The sequence below is a fragment of the Vollenhovia emeryi genome, unplaced genomic scaffold, assembly GCF_000949405.1.
Source record: "Vollenhovia emeryi isolate VEMERY1.0 unplaced genomic scaffold, V.emery_V1.0 DF939120.1, whole genome shotgun sequence".
Lineage (NCBI taxonomy): Eukaryota > Metazoa > Arthropoda > Insecta > Hymenoptera > Formicidae > Vollenhovia > Vollenhovia emeryi.
The window spans coordinates 2,168,582-2,190,189 of record NW_011967246.1 but is presented as its reverse complement, the minus strand read 5'-3'; the positions used below and the strand labels follow the sequence as shown (position 1 = coordinate 2,190,189).

Below are 21,608 nucleotides of genomic sequence, written 5' to 3'. Positions count from 1 at the left end.
ATGACAGTATATATGACAAATACATTATCATATACGATCATATATGATGCACATGTTTGTCATATATACTGTCATATATGACAAACACATTATCATATACGATCGTATATGATAATGTATTTGTCATATATACTGTCATATATGACAAACACATTATCATGTACGTTCATATATGATACATATGGTATCTCATATATGGACATTTTTCGTATATGAGCATATATGATTATATATGATCATATGTGAAAATTTTTTCCCGGGTATATACTTGAAGTGATAATTATTCTGTTTTCAATTTCTACGCAGGGAGAATTTTCCCTTAAACTTTATCCTGAAAATTATGCGATCGCGAGACAATGTGGCAATTTGAAGGACTTGTGAGTTTTTTGAAAATTTACCATACATTTTACTAGTAATTATATATACTTAGTATACTCTCTAAAAGTCATTCAGTACGTTATCACTGAAAACATTTATAAGTACAGCACTGAATAATTCAGTGGTATAGTGAATCAGTGAATATTCAATGTTTTCAGTGATAATCCACTGATTTACTTTTAGAGTACACTTTACTAGTAAAATGCATAGCAAAATTCCAAAAAACTCATTAAGTTCTTCAAAATGCCATGTTGTCCCACGATTACACGAATTTCAGAGAGGGTACATTTTAAAAGAAAACTCTTACTAGTAAAATGTATGGGACAGCATGACATTTTGAAGAAATTTCTGAGAGTTCTTTGAACTTTTACCATATATTTTACTAGTAATTATATTTAGTATAAATTTTACTAGTAAAATGTGTGGGACAACATGATATTTTTACGAACTTGTGAGTTTTTTTAAATTTTACCATACATTTCACTAATAAATGGGACAACATGGCATTTTGAAGAACTTTATGAGAGTTTTTTGAACTTTTACAAATTACTTAATCGTACATTAAAAATGTTAACCGTTTATCCGCTACACCTTTATCTTAGCTTACCAACCTGATTTAATTAAATCGCGCCAGTTATTTGTCGGTCTTGAAACACAGTGGGTTCAAGGCAATTAAGTCGATAATCGATTTAGGTTGTCGATGCTAATAAGGATCCCTTGAATCACTGTAAAGAATTTACTGCGAAAAATATCACGTCGCCCAAGGGGTAACATACATATATGATCGAATTAGCGAAGACGCCCGTCACGGGTTGGAGGGAGGTCCACATTCGTGTCCCGGCTGGGATAATATTCTTCGCGATAAATCCTTAACACGGCGATTTAAAGGATGCTCATTAGCGTGAAAACGCTAAGTCGATTATCGATTCAATTATGTCGAATTTGCCGTTCCAATGAAAACTCCGTTTCATGATCGATAAATAATTAATCCGCGCGCAATTGGTCGAGTGGAAAAAGTGCATTAATTCACACGCAATATTATCAGGCTACGAGGATCCAGCGCGACCGAACACTTTCCCACTCGTGTGATTCACGTATCGGTCAAGATTTCTTAATTAACTTAATTAAATTTATTATGCAACGTCGAAAGTTAATTATATTACTAGTATGTATCAAAGGGAGAACGTTTCTTCGTCCCGGACGCGCTTGATACGCTGAAAGTGTGTGGCTCGTACGAAAATCTCAATAATATTCGTCGTACCGCCAGGTACATAATTGCGCAACGGAGCATTCCGCGCGGAAATTGCCTAGAAATTGCGGAGAATACGGCGCGATCTCACGGCCCGTCGGTTACGTTTGCGCGGGAGCTGTTTCACCCGCGGCTTACTATTGGATTTCCGACGAGTTCGAATACTTATTTAATAAGATTATTCCGGCGGGCGGCCGCGGGTCCGCCGCGCTCGGGACCGTCGCGAGGTGCCTCGCTTCGCGTTAAATAATTTCTTCGTGACAGCGTGGTGGCGAGTCCGCGTTTATCGATTCGCGTCCGCGCGCGTTTACGCTTTTTTTTCTCGCATGTGATTTATTAATGCGCGCACCGCGAGGCGTACTGCGCGATGCTTCGTCTCAATTAGCGTCACCCGTTCTCGCAGCAGCGGCTTTAAAAGTGATCGAGATAGGCAGTCGGTCAGAGTGCCGAAAACATGGAACACATAACCCGGTTACAAGATATTTTAGATGTTAATTTGTACGATACTGATGTGTTATTGTAATTTATTATATATATATAATAATTTATTTTTGTAATAAATACACGTTGTGTCTAATTGCCTTGTGTCCACGATGCTAGAAATCGGTCCAAGATCTCGATTCGAGATATGTAGCCAATTAACTTGCAGTCTTCATGGCAAAACTGCAAGTTGATTGGCTACATATTTCTCGAATCGAGATCTCGGACCGATTTCTAGCACCGTGGACAAAAAACTTATATGAAGTAATATTTTTTATTTCTCTTCATTTTTTATATAAAGTCGTCTAGCCCTGGTTTTGTCTTTATGTGTACTTTGATCATGTGGAAGAATTTTGCATTTTTATAAAGCCAATTTCAAATTTAACACGAACTACGAATTGAAAATTTCAAGTACCAATTTTTTTATTAGACTTCCGAACTGAATGTTTTAAGTATAAAAATGTACTACTATGTAGTTTGCAACTTATCCTGGTATTATTTTGTGCATAAAGACGCCAATAAAAAAAATTACAAGCGCAAAAACTATTTGACTGTGTCGGTAAAAAAGATGATTGAGGGATCCCCTTAAGAGTGATTGAGGCTAGCTAACATCAATCACTTATAAAGTGATATTTTTAATTTCTCTTCGTTTTTTTTATGTAAGGTCGTCTATCCTTGGTTTTGTCTTTACGCGTACTTTAAGCGTGTGGAAGAATTTTGCAATTTTATAAAGCCAATTTCAAATTTAACACTAACTACGAATTGAACATTTCAAATACCAATTTTTTTTATTAGACTTCTAAACTAAGTGTTTTAAGTATGAAAATATGTTCTACTACGCGGTCCACAACTTATCCTGGTATTATTTTGTGCATATATGTAGGTAGCCAATAAAAACCTTACAAGCACAAAAACTATATTTGACTAGGTCGGTGAAAAAGCTGGCTGAAGGATCCTCTTAAGAGTTGTAAGTGTGAGTAAGTGCGAGAAAGGGAGAATGTATCGATGAAAGTTCCATGCGCAATGATAGCATAGAGAAATGCACGGACGTAATAAAATCTATGCTGTGAGAGAACCATCACTTTTGCCGTAATAATTTTATACGTCGTCGATTCACGATCTTTCCTTCACGCGTCGTAATTAAAACATAACGAAGTCCCTGCATCGAACCTGATTGAACGTGTCACAACCGCTATTGCGAGCTGCGATCGCTATCGATAACGTAATCTGCTTTACTTTCCGGTGCGATGCAAATTAATGAAAAAAACTCATCTGTGGAGCGGCACTCTGCCTCGCAACGACGCAAATATGCAAGTGGCCAGCCAGTATCGTGTTAGACTTCGATACTCGACATCTCTGACGAATTTGTACTCGCACTTTTCCTAGATCGACATAAATCTAAATAATCTCCTTTGATTCGCAGGCGCTCCCAAAATGAGACATCGTGCGAGAAATCGCGAAGAGCGACGGGAACGCACCTACCGCTTATAGCGTAAGTTCATTAATCTTGCTGAAAAATTAAGGAAACTTTGTAACACACATATATTAAAATAGTTTAATTTTTAATAATTCAACTAAAAAAGTTTTAATTGGCCTGCGAACTTTGCCCTTTAGAAATGAGCTCGTAGAGCCGGCAGTTTCGAAAAGTTAAGAGCTACGACGCATTATAAAAAAAAAATTATCGATAATTCCGCGAGAACGTGGAAAACATTTCTCGCGCGGCAAATGTACCTGCGCGAGATGTACCGCCGCTTCGTGATAAATGACGCGAATATCTCAGCGTCATTTTCGTATACTTTCCCCTCCCTCTCGGTCCCTCGCCGAGGGGCGGCTTATTTATGACTGTTGCGCCGATAATTCGTCATGCCGCGCCGCTGCACGGGGCCGCGAGCGCAATTAAACGCAATTCCGCCCGCGTGTGCCTGCAAGCGCAGCAGTTGCAAGCGCAATCATTGTCGCGCGCCCCGAAACTGCAAGCCGCACTCTCCTCCGGGGCGCACCGGGCGTTCGACTGCGACGCGGCGCGACGGTTCGCGCCGAGCGGAAACTTTCGGCACGATCCAACGATTTCGCCGGCAAACGCCGCCGCGTGCTGCAATTACGCGCGGAGCGGCGCGGCGCGGAGCTACGGCAATCGCCACTTTTCGAATTAGTACGCCCGCTCTCGACCCGGAATACTCGCGACACGTGAGCTCATTGCGCACGGAACACGTGCGACCTACTACCACCACCGTCGGCCAACGGTGCTGAATACTTCGCACGTCGCCCTCTCAAAAAATATTTCTGATAACAAGACAAAACATGTACTTGTCGCAACTCTGTGTAGTAAAAAAGAAAACAATGTCAAGAGGAAATCAATAATTCCTATTCTCCTCTCTCAAATCATGTATAAGAATTTGCCATCGATCCCTCAGCCATCTTTTTTATCGACACAGTCAAATATACTTTTTGCCCTCGTAATTCTTTTTATTAGCACAAAATAATACCGGAATAAGTTGCGGCCCGCATAGCAGAACATTCTCATACTTAAAACATTCAATTTAGAAGTCTAGTAAAAAGAAATTGATATTTGAAATTTTCAAATCGTAGTTCGTACTAAATTTGAAATTGGCTTTATAAAAGTGCAAAATTCTTCCACACGATTAAAGTTCGTATAGAGACAAAATTGTGCATAAAAGTCAATAAAACGAATTACAAGCGCGAAAACTATATTTGACTGTGTCGGTAAAAAAGATGGCTGAGGGATCCTCGAAATCTTCCGCCGTCTCGTTACAAGTACCGGGTCAGTTTAGGGTTTCGATCTTTCAACGATCCTTGGATTCTTTAATTTGTTTGAAGAATTAGACCGACTTGTTCTGCTGAACATTAAAAAGCCAACTACGAATACCGAGATGTCGAATATTATTTAATTCTTTACTCTCTACTAATTGACTCGAATAATTAAGTATATGTTTTAGCTTTAAGAAGCCTTTCTCGGAACGATTTCATGTAGATTGAGACATTGGTACAATAATTAAGACTTCATCGTAACAAGTGAAAGGAAGAGTAAGAAAGAAATCATCATATTCAGGTAAATAAGATTAAATGCATAAATATAACAATATACATGATGAAAAGGTTAAGACAAAGAACGGACGTGGTAGTTCGCGTGTAAAATCTAATTGTAAGCTTTGTCGACAAGAGTCTAGTTGGGTGTTCCACAGTTGTCCGACACACTTTTTATATTTCGAGGATCCTCGATGTGTAAAATTGATACGCAAAGCGGCGCGGTTGGAAGATCCGCCGCTCCGAGCAGATGTTAAATTTCGCTGTCACGTAGCATTTGCGTACGCGAATACGCCACGTGACCGCTTAACCTCATAATTGCGGCGTTATTTTAGCTCTGAAGGGCGGGCTCTCTAATTATTTATCTGATGGATAAAAATCATAATAATTGACGACGACGCGGATAAATATATCCGCGCGGAGGTGATTTAAATGGGACGTAACGCAGCGCCGGGGCTTTCCAGCGTGATAACTATTAATGTTCATTACCGCTTTTGATTTAATAACTTCGTTGCAATTTCATCGAATATTAAAAAGACATTATGACATAATGGGGTAAAGCCATTTTTGACATGTATAATATAACCCGTGACGCCGCGCGCATAAATGTACGGGCGCATTGTTCGCCGGGCGCACTTGACACCTCTCGACGTACAAACGAGAACGATTATTGAATCCGAATTAATGATTAATTTCGCTTGTAAATGAAGATATACGCTGGCGATGCATTATGTATTAACATTATCCGACGTGAGGTCGGGACAAAAACACGTTCCGGCTCTGTGACGAGCCGCGCGATCGGTAATGATGTTACCGGCGACGGCGGCGCGGGGGAGGGCAGGGGCGCGCTTTTAGTTTATAAAGCGGCGAATTTCGAACGACGCGACGGAAGCAATTCGACCGCCGCTAACGTTGCCGTTTTTCAATTTATTACAGAACGATCCGCTCGGCGCGGCGGTAACGTATGCGGCCCGCACGCCGTCGTCGGCGCTGAAATGCGCGTTTATCCCGCCGCATGCATTCGTATACCTGCCGCTCGCAAATGTGCATCGCATTTGCGTTGCATTCATTCGTACGTTTCCGCGCAAACAACCGCGCGCGACTGCGGTCAGCGCGACCGGCATAGTTTAAACCCTCATTTACCGATAAGGATTAATAATTAATTTAGGACTTATAATTGATGCATCGCACATCATGCGAAGGACCGATAAATCCAAGCGCCGGCCCGTAATAAATTTCAATATATTGCCGGCCGCGTCAATACAGTCTTATTTAATCGTCCGCTCGTTTCATCAACGCTCGTATTATCCGACGATGAGGGCGGCAAAATGGAATTTCTGTTTTTTCACGCGACACCGAGGGAGACCGGATGAACGCGACGGAAGCGCGCGCGACAAAGGGCGTTTCACTACAAATTGGGTGCGGCTATTTTTCCACGGTTATAAACACGAGATGTACGATAGCGGCACTCATTATTCCAAATTCCCTGGAAATTCACGATCAATCGATTGTGATTATACGCGGATGAATAAGGGCCGGCGCGCTTGTATCACATTTAATAAATGTCGCGGGAGAGATACGTAAAACAACGAGTTTATCTCGTTATTTATCAAGTGTCGCGAGTTTCCGTTGCAAAAATTTACTTATGAAATTAAAGTTTTTAAAGGTAATCATTTTTAGATAACCGAGCCTGTTGAAGCTCCCGCTAGAGGGCCGCGCGGCATAGCACTTTCTCGTAAGAAGAAACTCGCACGCGGTATCATAAATTGTATCACCTACCTTTCACAAAATTCTTGAAGTTTTCTTTTAAATTCTTAAAGTAAGTTTTAAGTTTACCTTAAATAAAAGTTTAAAGTGTCCAAATTTACTTTTCATATTTCTTATTTTTCTTAAGTAAAACTTTCCCCGGGGTCTTTCGAAGCGTATTCATTGATTTATACTTAATTGGCATAGAGGTGTGTAAGTAGGAAGGGCATGCATAAAACATTGATTGAAAGTAAGCATGTCCGATATCGCTTCAGTCGCGCTTAAGTAAACTTCATTTGTTGCATTTTCTCCTCCTACCCCCATTCCATTTTCCACTTCGCCCTTCGAGGTAGCGAAGACCCGCCAATCGCAGTCCGCGGTGCCGAAATTGAGCCGCGCTTTGATGCGTCATCGATCAGAATGACGAGCGGGAGCGAAAGCGTTTCGCGATATTTGGAAATGCGACGCAAACGAATTGGACCGCACACAGTCCCGCGGAGTTGCGATGTGCGGAGTTTTTTTCTATTTTCATTTTTTTTAACGCAAAGGTCATCGAATTTCGCCGGCAAATATTTACCGCCGAATACCTGACGGCTGCCGCAGCGCATCGCGCGGCGGCCGTCGAGACATTGCACGTGGATTTTGGTATTTCGACGATGCAGCATGCCAAACTCCTCCGAGCGTGCAGCTATGCCGAAAAAGCGTGTTCGCAGTTCGGGCGTGTCTGAACGTATCTCGGAGGCGGTTGCCGCCGCGGTTGGACTAAGTCGTATGTGCGCGCAATGTTTTCGGAGATAAAGATGTTTAAAGTTCTCTGCCGACGAGACGGAACGGCGGCAGGTTTGGGGTTTCAGGGATTCCCGGAATAACAATCGTGGGTCTATCGGGAGGTGAAATTTCGTAGATAAGCAATAATCAGTGGTACACGGAGAGAATTTTCTCTTATAGCTTATACCCTGAAAACCATATAATCGTGGGACAATGTGGCATATTGAAGACCTTCGTGAATAAAATGTATGGTAAGGTTTCGAAAAACTCTACCCACGTTGTTCCACGACGACACGATTTTCGGCGATGAGATTTTAAGAAAAAAATCCCTCCGTGTATTTACTCGATGGGCGAACAATACTTCGTTTGTCAATTATTATACAATCTGTTATTACAATTTTTCAATCAGCTCCCTCGCCGGAAATTTACATACGCGTCGTTTCGCATCACGAGCTCAAAATGGGACTTCACGTAAGATTTTCCCGGCTGTGAATCCAGTCGTCGTCGCGACGAATAAATTTCTGTCCCGCCGGGATGGACGGAACGAGAGGGGCATGACGCTGGTGCGTGTCGCAGTTCGTCACGCAATATTGTCGTCGTCGGCGGGTAATCTCATTTAACGTGTAGTCGGATGAGCGGAGAAATGTTTGTGGGGGGAAAAAAGAAACGCGCAGCTGCCAGCGGCAGTCCTCTTCGGGGCACTCGAGAGCCCGCGGGAAGGGTCCAAGACCCTCCGCGCCGTTCCCCGGCGCGGTTCTGGACCACAGTGGAATGCGGGGGAGACGCGAGGGGCAGGAGGGAGCAAACGTACTCCCGGGGGAGTACGGTTACCTGGAACTTATGACGTTACGGTTCGACAACCGAGAGTACCTACGTAGTCGCTCTTTCCGCATCCTTGAGCCGCGAGACTCGAGCTCTCCCTGCGCGATCTCTCTCGTCGTATTCACGAGCACTACCGGGCTGCGTTATATAGATGTGGCGGTACGTACTCGCGCGCATAACGCGTCCTCGTGCTCGCTCACGCAGCAGGGAGACGGGAGAGACGTTTCCGGAGATTTCGCCGAGCGAGACTTTACGCGAAACCGGCGAAATTCGTATACGGCGCGTTGCACTATGGCGTTTTATTCAAGTCTCACGTGTTGTGATTACACGCGTGTGTACGCGTACGTGTGCGCACGTGTGCGTATCGGCGAGCTTCGACAGTGGCTTCAAAGAGCCACGGGAAGTAGTGTTATAATTGTCCGAGGGTGTATCTTCCTCTACCTTTGTGTCTTGCCTCAAGTAAATCCCGAAATTCGCGTTTGCGCCCCATCACGCTGCTTTCTATTAAAATATTGATCCCAAGTTTGTTAACGTCGTCAAAACACGTTTATGATACACGTAATCTAACAAAATTTCCGCCGGTGTATATTGTAATATTGCGTTTCTAAGCACGCAAATACGCTTTGCGTGGAGCGGAGAAATCTCAAACGAAATTCCGGCGATGTCCGACTTGATTGAACCCCATAAATCCCATAAAATTGGACACAGACGCGTGTTAAGAGGAAGAAGGAGAGAGAGAGAGAGAGAGAGAGAGAGAGAGAGTTTACTTGGCTGAAGCAGGAATTCGGTTGCACCTGCGAACGACTTTATCGCTCCTGGAGGAGCGCAATTACCGTGCCAGCATCGCCGCTCAGTCTCCACGTCCGGTAATCTGGAAGAGTATTTTTCCGATGGGCGAGATTGATTCTGAGAAAACTGGAGCTTCGAAGGCTCATCGAAGGTCCGCGCGCCCTCACTTTCCTCTCATTTCTGCCTCGCTCCTTCTCCCCCCGTCTTTTCTCGCTCTTACCTAGTTCGCCAACCAAACGAGTTACCCTTTGAACAATCGGCCGACGGTAGTACGAGCGGGCACGATGAGATCCCCTAACCTGGGATAGCTTAAGGAAATCGATTCGAGCGAGCGAAAATAGAACGAACAATTGGTTGTCATACGCAATCCCCGATGATTTGCAGCATTGAATCCCTTCTGGCGTTTCGGTATCGAGTCAAGTCGGTAGGCTCGTGCAATTGTAAATACGCAGACACGTTTGTTCAAGGGGGTGACCACTGGCTAAAATGTTGTCCCACCGATTACATGATTTCATTTGATTTTGTCTGATTACAAATAATCTCATCTAATTTCAAATAACTTTCTCTTATGTGTACGTTTAAAAATATGTGACGTTGTTAAACCTCAAAGAGCTGTTAGATTTCCTCAAAATATATTTTTCTTATTTCACTAATTGTAAGAGGTATTTGCTTGTAGAAGTAATTTCAGTTAAGATTGTAGTAGGTATTCGGTTAAGTAGAAAACGTGTTTCCTTGCTTTCCCACTTTTCTCATTAGTCTAAAGCCGGGTCTACAATATGTAACAAAACATGCTATATGTTTTTTTTTGTTTTTAACATTGTTGTATAACTTGTTATATGACTTCATATAACTTGTTATTGGACACTATTTTTGTAACAATAATTTTATGTACAAGTTGTTAAACATTTTTCATCTCAGTATTCATAATGGCGTCAAACGTAGAGGATGCAATTCTCGCAGCAGCAGCTTGTGTAATTTTGACTAGACAACATGTATTAGAACTAAACGGCGATTCTGGGTGCGACCATCATTAGAAGCTTGAAAAAAATATAGTGGTACAACCCTTATAGCAGATCTTGAAAGAGATGACAGAGATATATTGACGGGAGAAATTCGGTGTGACGGTAGTTTCAAAAACTTTGCAAGGATGACAAGTTTTGATTTTGAATACCTCATAAACATAAAGTTTTATAACTTCCTTTGATCTTTACCGACAACTAATGGATAACATATAACCTGCTATATAACACGAAAAATGTTATACAACTTCATGTTATATAACATTTTTTCTTTTCTTTTTGTAACAAGTTGTATAACTTTGCTATATAGCATGTTTTGTTATATAGTGTAGATGCGGCTTAACCGTGGTCTTAATAAAAAGTAATTTTGTACATGTATGTTTATTGTTCCAAATGTACGCGCAAAGGTGTATGAACGTTTCAACTCGCTGTTGCTCTAACAGCAACAACTTCAGTCTTATTATTAAAAGAATACGCGCTTGTAGGTATGAACTGTGACATATATTTGGATATTCACTAAAAGAAGTAGATTTTCTTGGAAAATGAAAACAAGCTGAGAAAATGTTCAAGTTTAACGTTTATTGTCTAACAAGTGAAGAAACTTGAAAACAAAGACTTCACGATTACACGGGGATTTCGTGAAGATTTCATGATTTCGGAGACACTGTGCCACGATTACATGAAGTGGTTACTCCCTTGCGTTTGTCACGATGAGTTCTGTATAAAGAGTTATTGCACCAGCGAAACGATAGTAAAGTCCTCTATATATGAAATAGGCTCCTAATTTGAGACAGCGGAGTTTCTGCTAAATTAATAGGCATCGTCTATTGGTGAATTTGTTGCCTCTTGGAGTAAAATCTGTTTAATGGAAAAGTGATTGTTAGATCGTGTGACTGTTGCGGAAAAAGATTTGTGATTGAATTTGGTCGTTGGAAAGCTGCTGTCTCATATTAGAAGCCTATCTCGTAACAGGGGACTTTCCTCTATACGAAATGGAATTTAAAAATAATACAAAACTGTCACGAGGGGGGCAGATCGCACTCGAATAATATACCCGAGATGAACTGCAAAGCAAGACTGCCAGGTCGGGGAAACTAACGAGCAATTAAGTGCACGCTGTAATTGAACGAATGAAGGTTGAAGGCACCGCGACAATCGATATTACTTGCACGGCGAGTGAACATCGACGTTGCATGATGCGGACCTATGAGCGGACGAGCATTTAGCCCGGGCTTATCCCGAGATCTCGGTATATTCGCGGTAATACTCGGCCATTTATAACCCCGCAGTTAAAGGGCATAAATCACGGGGGAAAGTAAATGTACGCACATTTAAGTTACTACCGCGGACGCGTGGTGTACGTGCCATTTCGCCATTGTTCCGACGGCCAAGATTCACGGCGCCCTGCTTGCCCGGCTTTTGGAATATGATCTTGCTCTTTAGTACATCACGAGAGGAAGCGGAATGAAGAGGGAGAGAGGAAGGGAAAGAGAGAGAGAGAGAGAGAGAGAGAGAGAGAGAGAGAGAGGGAGGGAGCTGCATTTGCTTGAAGCTTTTCCCAGCAAACAACGTAACTCGTGGCGAAATTGTACTCGACATTTTAATGCGATCAGCGCTACGATGAAATGCTTCTAATAGATCCTTCATGCGCATACATTATTTAGTAAAATTGCGGCTCGCGAGAAATGGGGTTTTGAATGATCGTTACAGTTCGAAAACTGCGTTAATGAGACAATAGGTGCAGCGTCGAAAACTTGTTCTCGTATCGCGCAACAGACGTCGAGTTTTCTATCGGATGCGTAAACGATTTTAAGTATCAAAATTGCGGGAGTTTGAAAATTGATCTCCGCGTGGAGCATAGCACAACGTAGACGTGTCTGTGACCAGGTTGAAAATGTATATTAGAACGGCGAAAGTTACAGTGGAACTAATTTGACGCAGTGGGCTCCTTTGGTTTCACGGCCTGTGAATCTCAATTTTATGTACGAACTTGTTCAGCGAGTTGCTCATTCAACTTGGAATTAGCTGCGCTCTTAAAGAGATATTTAAGTAACCATGATAGGCGCTCATTACGACACGAAGGTAAAATCGCAGAGTTGAACGTTACAGAGTAAAGCATACATATATTTTACGAAGTTCATTCATTTACATTTAGTGCGTCCAATATTAAAAACATACATGTCGCGAGAAGAGATTCATTAAATTTGCCTGATCGTCCACCTAGAAAAGACTTGTCTTTAAAACATTGCAATTTGCATTGTCATTGCGATTCATCGTCGTGATTTGACTATTACGCAAGTGCAAAGGTAATTAAGTGATTCAGCTACTACAAAATATTCATACTGTCGATCAACAGCGTCGTGGATATCGAGATACTTTTACAAAAGATTCCTTAAATTTATCTGATCGTCCTCCTAGAAAAGAATTGTCTTTGAAGCATTGCAATTTGCATCGCCATGGCATCATTGTGATTTGATTATTATGCAAGTGTAAATGTAATTAAGTGATTTAGATGTTGAAAATATTTATACTGTCAGTCGTCAGCGCCGTGGAATCGAGAGAAATAGAGAAGGAAATTTTTTTTCGTATGAGAATAATCGCATGTTTAAAAATTGCGCGTAGAATCGGCTCGGCGTACCGGTGCGTCACAGTGATACCGAAACACCACTGATTCCGTAGAATGAAAATACAGTGGCTCTCGGTGAGCCCGGCCTTTACGGGATATTGATCTCGCGTGGCACCAGAGAACCGAGGCTCCGAGGCTTGGCTGCAGTATTAAATGTTGTTGTAGGACCGCTGACACGGTACACGACGACGTTTCGCGACGCGGAATATTACGGAAAATTTACTCCGACTGCTGCACACGGAACGTTCATACGCAGTTGCGTCACGCGGCCCCAAGTCGTTCGTTAGAGAAATCGCCCTCGGGTGGAGAGAGGAGAGAAAAAGAGAGAAAGAGAAAGAGAGAGAAGGGGGGAGACGGGGCGAAATAAAAACTTATTTTATTCCGGAGTAAAACTATAGTCTCCAACACGAATACGATTCAGTGTATAATCGGGGTACAATGTCAACCGAGTGAATGCGCTCGCATTCACTCCGCAACGTACGAGTCGCTGATTCACAATGAAATAGTTAAGGAGGTTCGAGCGTTTGACCAAATAAAAGATAAACCTATAATATATACACGATGCAAAAAATAATTAAACTAACAATGTATAACAGAAATTGGAACAATTTTTACCGAATCGTTTACTAAATACTTAATTATAAAGTAGTAGTACGCAAGCACGTGTATAATAACAATTACATCTTACGTTCATATTTGCTTTTTAGCCGTTGGTATTTGCATCAAATGAGAGTCCTGGAACTTTTATTTTGCCACTTTTTAAATATTCGAAAATTTTTAAAATAACACAATAAATAATTACATATTATGACATTTAAGAATATAATCTTCCTAATATTAATTTTATTAATAACATGTTTATTGATTAGAATAGCAGCTCGAATGTTTATTGATTAGAATAGTAGCGAGAACCTCCTTACGTTACATCGTTAATTATACAAGCGAGAAATTATATTTCTTAAATGTCGCCAAGAAAACCGCCGAGTACGAGCTTACTGAATAGCATTAGAGCTCGCGTTTGTACGGTTTGGATAGTAGATAAATATGTCCTGTGACCGTCCATTTCAATCAAGGAATTTAATTTAAAATGTATCTGCGTCGGGAGGGCGGAGGGAAAATCTTTTACTAAAATGAGAGATGCGGATTCCAGGGCACTGCATATATTAGGAAATATACAAGACAAAAGTGTACGAGACAAAAAATAGGAGCGCTGAAGGCGGAATGATATTTTAATTTCACGCTTGAAATATCGCGAGTGAAATGTGCGCGGTACTTTGATATTATGCCACTTCGGGCAAAAAAGTGATGTAATATACTCGACGGCACAGTTGACATCGCGTCGTGTTTGTTAACGGGGAGAGAAAAAAAAACAAGGTAAAAATAATTCTTATTAAATTGTCAGCCTGTTGCGGGAATTTCGATATTTCGTTTCACGCGCGATACGCGCGCGGCATTACGAAGTATCTTGAATTAAACGGCGAATTGTTTTAAGCGCTAAACTCCCCGTTACCCGCCGTACACTGTGCGTTTCGCGACGCGAGCGCCGCAAACGGGGAGACTGATAAAATGACAAATTCCAGGCGTCCACCGTGTGCGAGACGCGCCGAATGGACTCTCTACACACGCCTCTTTATTAGTGCGTATCTTTGCGTCCAGGAACATTCTGCTTTGTAGCCAGTAAATACGTTAAAAAAATTCGTGCAAGTTGACAAATTGTACAAGCGTACGTTGTCCACAAATTTTTTAGTCGTTTTAATTCGCTTATATAAAATAGAACGTTTCTGGACGCAAAGAGCATCTTGTAAAATGTAAATCAAGCTTTATAGAAGAACACCGTGTTGTTCGAAACACGTCTACATTTCAACATTGTACATTGTATCGCAAAATACATGTATTACTATTCATTTACGACACCTAGACAGCTCGCTAAATTATTGACCGTTTGATCTCGATATTTACTTTACACTTTAGCGTTATACCTGTTATACTTGTTTTTAATAAAATTATTAAAATTCATTTCAAATCAATATCCCGCCATAGACCGGGGCGTTTCGCGTATCCGTCTTCGCGGTGCTTCGCGACGTCTTCGCTCGTTCGTTCCCACCGATCGTTATACCCTCGCGTCGCCCGTTGCGGGCTGCCAGGTCCTTTTTGTTCGCTCCCCTAATTAAGAGTTCGCCCACGGACGATGACGTCGCGGCTGCCGGTAACGACGAGGTTAACAATGAAGAAGATTTTTAGATGAGATAATTAATGACTTGCCGCTATTCGCGACGCGGTCATAATCCACGGCCGGGTCCGATACGCATATTGAATTCCTCATTCTTTGTTCCTTAATCATTCCACTCGTTATTCTTCGCAATTTTATTGTCCTCCGCTACGTTACTCAATTATTATTATCGCAAGTACGGCTTCGCGGTGTTACCGTTAGCCTCCCTTCGAGCGTTCCGCGCATCTCGGCGGAAATTTATACGGCATTCATCGTCGAGATTTAAATCCGACGCGGGCGCGGGGGTAGGGGAGAATAAAGTTTGCAACGCGGGCGGAGGGTGTTTGCTCATCTCGTTGCAGGTGCATACCTGCGTAACTAATCAAAGGTACTTGGAGTTAGCGCGGCGTCCACGATTTATATTCATTAAGCGGTAAGGTGCACGGCGCGAGCAAGTTGCGGGGCCGGAAAGTTTGACGACGGGGTCGTTTCATAAATCGCCCCGTCCGTGTTTCTTTTTCCCGGCCGGCGCACCGCGGCGGTTCCTTCGTATCGAATAGTCAATTTTTGCAGACTTTGCGTATCACGCGTATACTACTTGCGCCCCGTATCGATTTCGTTGGCAATACCACGTCGAGTTTCATGCGAATTAGAAACGATTGGAAACTTGGTGGAACTTGCTGCGTTCACTGGAGCCCGTGAGGTTGCGCGCGCAACTTTTTAACGTAATTATGTAAACTAATTGAACGGGATACCGCTCGCCGAAGGAGGGAAAATTAAAAATTTAACGGGAGAAATAAACCGGCGCACTCCCGGTGTGTGCCCGCTTTTTACGGCTGAAAAATTAAACAGGCAATTGTGTATCGTGGACTCACGTGGCAACGCGGGCACACAAGAAAATAAGTCACATCGGATTAGTTTCCTTGCGAGCCATCAAAAATACCGGCTATAAATGACATAAAATAGCGGCGAGTTACCGTTGCAGACGGTAAAAGCTTTTACGGGAAATGAGCGCGGGGGTTTCCCTTCCGGTTTGCCGGGGCTTGCCGGATCGGGGGGGGGGGGGGGTAGTAGAAACGCTCACGCCGGCGCTTAAAAGCGAGAGCGGGTAAAGCGAGCGCAACTAGGCGGCGGGCATTAAGCGTAATCGATAATAGGTATCGACGGGGGCGAAGGGGAATTTCCGCGATCGTAGGAATAAAGTCGGACAGTGGTAAACGTCGCGCTATAGCCAGACGGGCGAGCAATAACGCGGCCGGGCGGGCTGCGGCGGCGGCCTGTAACGACGGGGCCCGTAATGGCCCGTCGCGAACTTGTAACGTCGGACTAATGGTGGCGATTAGTAGAAGTCAGTACGTTTTATCCTGCGGCGCATAGAATTTCAATAAACTCCCGCCGTGGCGGCGGCGCGGCGTGGCGGGGCGGGAGGAAGCGGCGTACCACCGACGATTCTCACATAGTTATAACCGTAGACGCCGCGAATCCCATTTATTCGGCCTTATCTAGAACGGACGTGTCCGTTCGCGAATAGCACGCTTCCCACCGCGAGATAATTAAAATTAGCTTATCTCGCCGGCGAACGGCTCGCACGCGGATAGGATCGGCAATAACGTACAAGGCGCGCGCGAACGAGGCTTTCTTTAATCATCGGCTCTGAAGGATGGGGGCCCGGCTGCTCTCCTCCGTCGATGATAATCGCCGGGCGGACGTGCAGGCGCGCTATTTCACCGCGCGCCCGACGTAACTTATTGTTAGGATCCCGTTACAAACATGCGTTACAGTACGACGCGCGTCCGCAATACACCAGCGCCGGCTGTATCCAGTCATCTGAGAACGTACATTAAAGTCGTGCCAGATAAAACGTCCCGCTTGTCAGCGATTTTTCAGCCAGGAGATAGCATAGGGATTAGAGAGCGAGAGAGCGTGCAATTTCCATTTATGTTTTACTGTCATCGCGATATTTTCAGACGGAGCTCCGCGCGATGCGGATCTTGGATTAACTCGCAGGCTGTTTCCCCACCCGTGCGATTCTTCACTTCCGAAGTATCTTCGTTAGCTTAACGATGCGCCCCGCCGATATCCCATTACGAAACTTGGCGCATAATTTGCGGAGAGTTCGCGTATCGGGGGATGTAGCTTTGATTAAAATGGTACTTGCGCGCTCCGCGCGCGAATAAAGCGCCGCGACGCAAACAGGTATATCGAATCGATATTTATTTAACGCTCTCATTGTCAGTGGCGCATCGATAACGCGAACGCGAACGCCTACAACCCTGGGATTATCCTGCGTCTATATCGGGCAAAGGTGTCGCAGGACTAAGACACGGGCTAACCACAATGCGGCTGCCGGAACCGATGCAACAGCTGGTATTCGACAAATTGGTGGAGGAACCTGTCAACGGGATGACAGCTACACATAGATATATTGACAATCGCATCTATCTCCGGGCGGATAATAATAGGAGCTTCGCGATGTGAATGCCGCAAACGAATGAAATAATAACTATCGAGTGGAGGCGAGAGGCGACGTCGACTGTCACGCGTCTTCCTTCGGCAAATTATAAACGCTCGCAAAAGTATACGCGACGTTGCAACTTTCTTTAACCAAAGAACGCGTATTAATTTGCCGAGTATTATTTAGTTATTAAAAAATGTAAGTTAAAACGGAGGTTTGTTTAGCTTGACATTTGGATGCAAGCATCGAAAATTAAATAATTACATTGATAATTATTAATGAAATGTATTTCAACTTTCCTGAAAAACCCGCCCAGCTTACGGCTCAATAAGCGGCGATGTAAGAGAAAGAAGTTGCATTCTTACGCAATCGTCCATCCGTTTTCCTTCGACGTGGCACAGGGAATTTAGCGCGATTTCCTCCCGTTAACGGGCGAGCGGCAGTTATTCTGAGAGCGCAACTGCTCGTATGCTATTATGACGGATTCTGATGAGATAAGCCCGCGTGAGAGGTTCATGAATCCCTTCAGAGAATCCTACGACGTTCTTTTATGTCCATTCTTTGCGGAACTCGTGGCTTTCCTTTCGTCGACGCGCGTACTCGGGGGTTGAGTGGACACGGGTCTCTCTCTCTCAAGGCAGAGATTTTTAATCCATTCGGATCCATTTGGGGTTTACGCTTGAGCGTTTAGCCGAGTGGGGAAGTTGATGATGCACATTTTAATGCGCTTCAACGATTGTACTTTATGGGATTACCTTTTTGAAGACAATTTTTAAAGAGTTCGCTCGCGTCCCGAGAAAATTAATTAATGGCCTCTTCCTTCCTAGAGACACTTATAATCTATTTCTCTTTATAATTTGTTAAAGATTTAAGTATTTTTGAACCATAAAGATGGCCCTCGCGCGCGAGCTTAACGCTTTGAATTATATGTGCAAAAACAAGATCTCGTAATGGCATCCTTTAAAAAGCTAGTACAACGTCTGAAACTCGTGCAAAGTTTCCGCAAAGTCTCGCGAACGTGCCGATCCGGCGCACCGCTACGAATGCTGTTATCTCGCAAGTTTGTGACTCCAGAGTGTAGTTAGAGCAGGATACAAGCGATGAAACAACGAAATTTCAAAGAGAGATTTTCTTTCTTGGAAAATCTTCGTGGTAGCTACGCTTCTTTGCCGCTTCGGCTGGAATAATGGAATATAACCGGGGAATAAACCTCTCATTACCGAGAAATAAAACACGCGGGAAACAGGGCAGATTAAAGATCCAGGCGCGTTAACTATATTTATTTAACTTTTCACTTACATGCGGAAATGAAATTCGGCGCTCTTCTACTATCGTCCTTTATAAACGATATTCGGGGTAGAGTTTGAAACGTTTCGGTACTGTATTATTAAAGGCATTAGCCGCGAGTTAAAATATCAGCCTTCGTTACACGTGCGAGGATAATCTGCTTCTAAAAATTCCCTCGTAATTCGCCGGACCCGCGCGATTTTAGTTCATTTCACATACCTCGGCGAATATTTCAAAGTTGGCCGCTCGACAAACGGGCGAAAATTCGAGCGAGAGCGAGCCGGCAAGAGATCGCGGGGCAGCGCAACATTGCACTTCGCTCGGCGCAAGTAGCAATCCTCCGGGCAACCCGCCGCAGGTGGTGCTCCGCGCTCCGGAGCGTGCATATCGCGCAAGTCCGTCCAGTGCCAAAGTTAAATTACGTCCAGAGCCGCTTCGACATCCTTCCGCCCCCCCCCCTCCCCGATCCGCGAACATAACGAACAAATTGCTCGGAAGTTAAGACGACTTTAACTGATTGCCATGCCACTTATCTCCGGGGAACTGATACGGACAGTCTGAGAGGCGGATAAAAAAAACAGAACGGGGAGGGTTTCGGTAAGAGCCATCGACATATAAAATGGACTGAGCGTTGCGCGAGACGAGCCGAGAGAAAGAGAGAAGTAGGCTTATGTCTCATACAGCATCAAAGCTTTCAGAAACATTTCAGAAAACATCATTGCAATGTTGCAGTGTTTCTGAAATGTTTCTGAAAGCTTTGGTGCTGTATAGGGTATGTCTCTCTTGTTAACATCTCATTAGTCTTTTGTGTTCTTCGATTACCAACAACTACCAATGAGATGCTAGCAAGAGGGACAGGCATTGACCTACTGAGTTTCTGTCTTTCTCTGCAGCGTGTGCCGACACTAGTGCCAACTAGAGAGTCTGTGATCGGAGAATCGACAACTCGGTTATCGCGCTCTAAGTAAATTTGAGCGTTTACGTTCTCTGCCCCCAGCCTTACGCACCAAAATCTTCTTCTCCGAAGAATAGTTTACTCGATGGCCATTCAGAAACCATTTCGAACTCTTTCGATCTGTTTCTCGAGTAAAATCTTCCTCAGAGATAATGTTTTGAAACGTAAGCCTGAATCTAAATGCGCTAAACTCATTTAAAAAAAGAGTTTCAACCATTTTGTCCTACCCTGTACCCATCTATTCTTTTTCGACGTCCGATTAATTATCAGCGGTTTGTCGATCACCGGCGCCGCCGGTGTACATACACACTTTGAACTATCATATAAACCAGGTTTTGGTCCCATTCTCGAAAACATAAGCCGAGTCTCCTGACTTCTAGTCTTCACGGTAAAAACGAAGGAAACGACGCGTCCCGACGAAAGCGCACGCGGCGTCGAGGCGAGGCGTAACATCGGCGCGGCAACGAGGGATACGAGCTGACGTTGGAAAAATCTGACCCCCGTCGGTCATTTAATTATTCGGCGGCGAACGCGGCACAATGTGCGAAAGTACGTTTCCATTAGTCGCGAAATTAGCGGGCCGCGCGCGCCGCAATTTTCGATATTTCACGCTGGGCTACCCTCCGTGAGCGCTAATTCGCCGCCGTAATGACGCTATTACGAAAAATTTGCCAATTATAACGTGTCTGCCGGGTGCTTACCGGTCGGATGTTCCCTGAAATATCGTCCCGCTGTTGGAACGAGCGCGCGGGAGCTGCTTTATACTTTTATATCGCGCCGCACTCGTGCGCGCCGGATTATTATGCGAGGGGGCTCATAACCGCGCGTTACGCCCGGGCCCGCCCGGACAAACGGAGGAGAGCGCGTAAAGCGCGCCGAGGAAGAGTTTAATCGCCGCGAAAGGCAGGCTCCCCCTCGGCGAGGGCAGGTAACGTTCCACCGGTGATTGTAATTTAACGATCGTCTGTAGTCGCTCTTTATTACCGCGCGCGCGGTGGACGGCCGACATCCACGGTATTTCATCTCGAGTTCATTAATATTCCCGTCCGGGAACGGCGGCGAAGGCGAGAGAGAGCGAGAGAGAGAGAGGGAGCCGCGCGCGCAATTTTATATGTCGGGACACGTGGCTCACCTGATGTACGCGCCAAGTTCGTTGCGCGTTCATTGCTGGAATCGGTAACACATCGGCGTCCTGCCCGCCGCCGCTAAGTGAAATTCTTGAGAAGTTTAATTTAATTATACGTGACTTCGGCCGCGCGAGGCGATTAATCCTGTCGTACCAATAATCTCTCGCATAAGATCAGACCCTCCTCCCGCCCTCGCTCCTCCTCGATCAGCGATATCCCATTTCGCCTTTCACGCCGAGGCGTTCGCCGATGAAAACTTTGATGGGGAATATCTTATGGAATATAGTGATGCATCCTTGGGATAACTAAGCGTGAGATAGTGTCAAATTACGAAGGCGCGTCTTAAGAATTATCGCTTAGGAACCGGAACATGGGCGGGTATACTTTAGACTCGCGATTTGGAGGCGCGCTGCACCGACAGAACAGATTTCCGGATTCGGTGATGTTACGCTTATGAATCGTAAAATAGGATCGGCAGAACGACAATTGTCTGCAAGAATTGAAATTATAGTACCCTGTAGAGTTTTTGTTTTGCCTGCATCTCTCAAGCTTCATCTACAATAGTCGCGAGCGTCGCAACGAGAGATTCAACCAATGCAATTCTCTACAACTGCGACTATTGTAGATAAAGCTTTACCCTCGCCTTGTCGAGG

The 21,608-nt window shown here is 44.1% G+C and overlaps 1 protein-coding gene across 1 annotated transcript in view; it reads right to left on the bottom strand.

The window, feature by feature from the left end:
• LOC105570553 (T-lymphocyte activation antigen CD86-like) overlaps positions 1 to 21,608 on the bottom strand; it is a 310,945-nt gene that overhangs the window by 259,242 nt on the left and 30,095 nt on the right. The gene's annotated exons all lie outside the window — the stretch shown is intronic.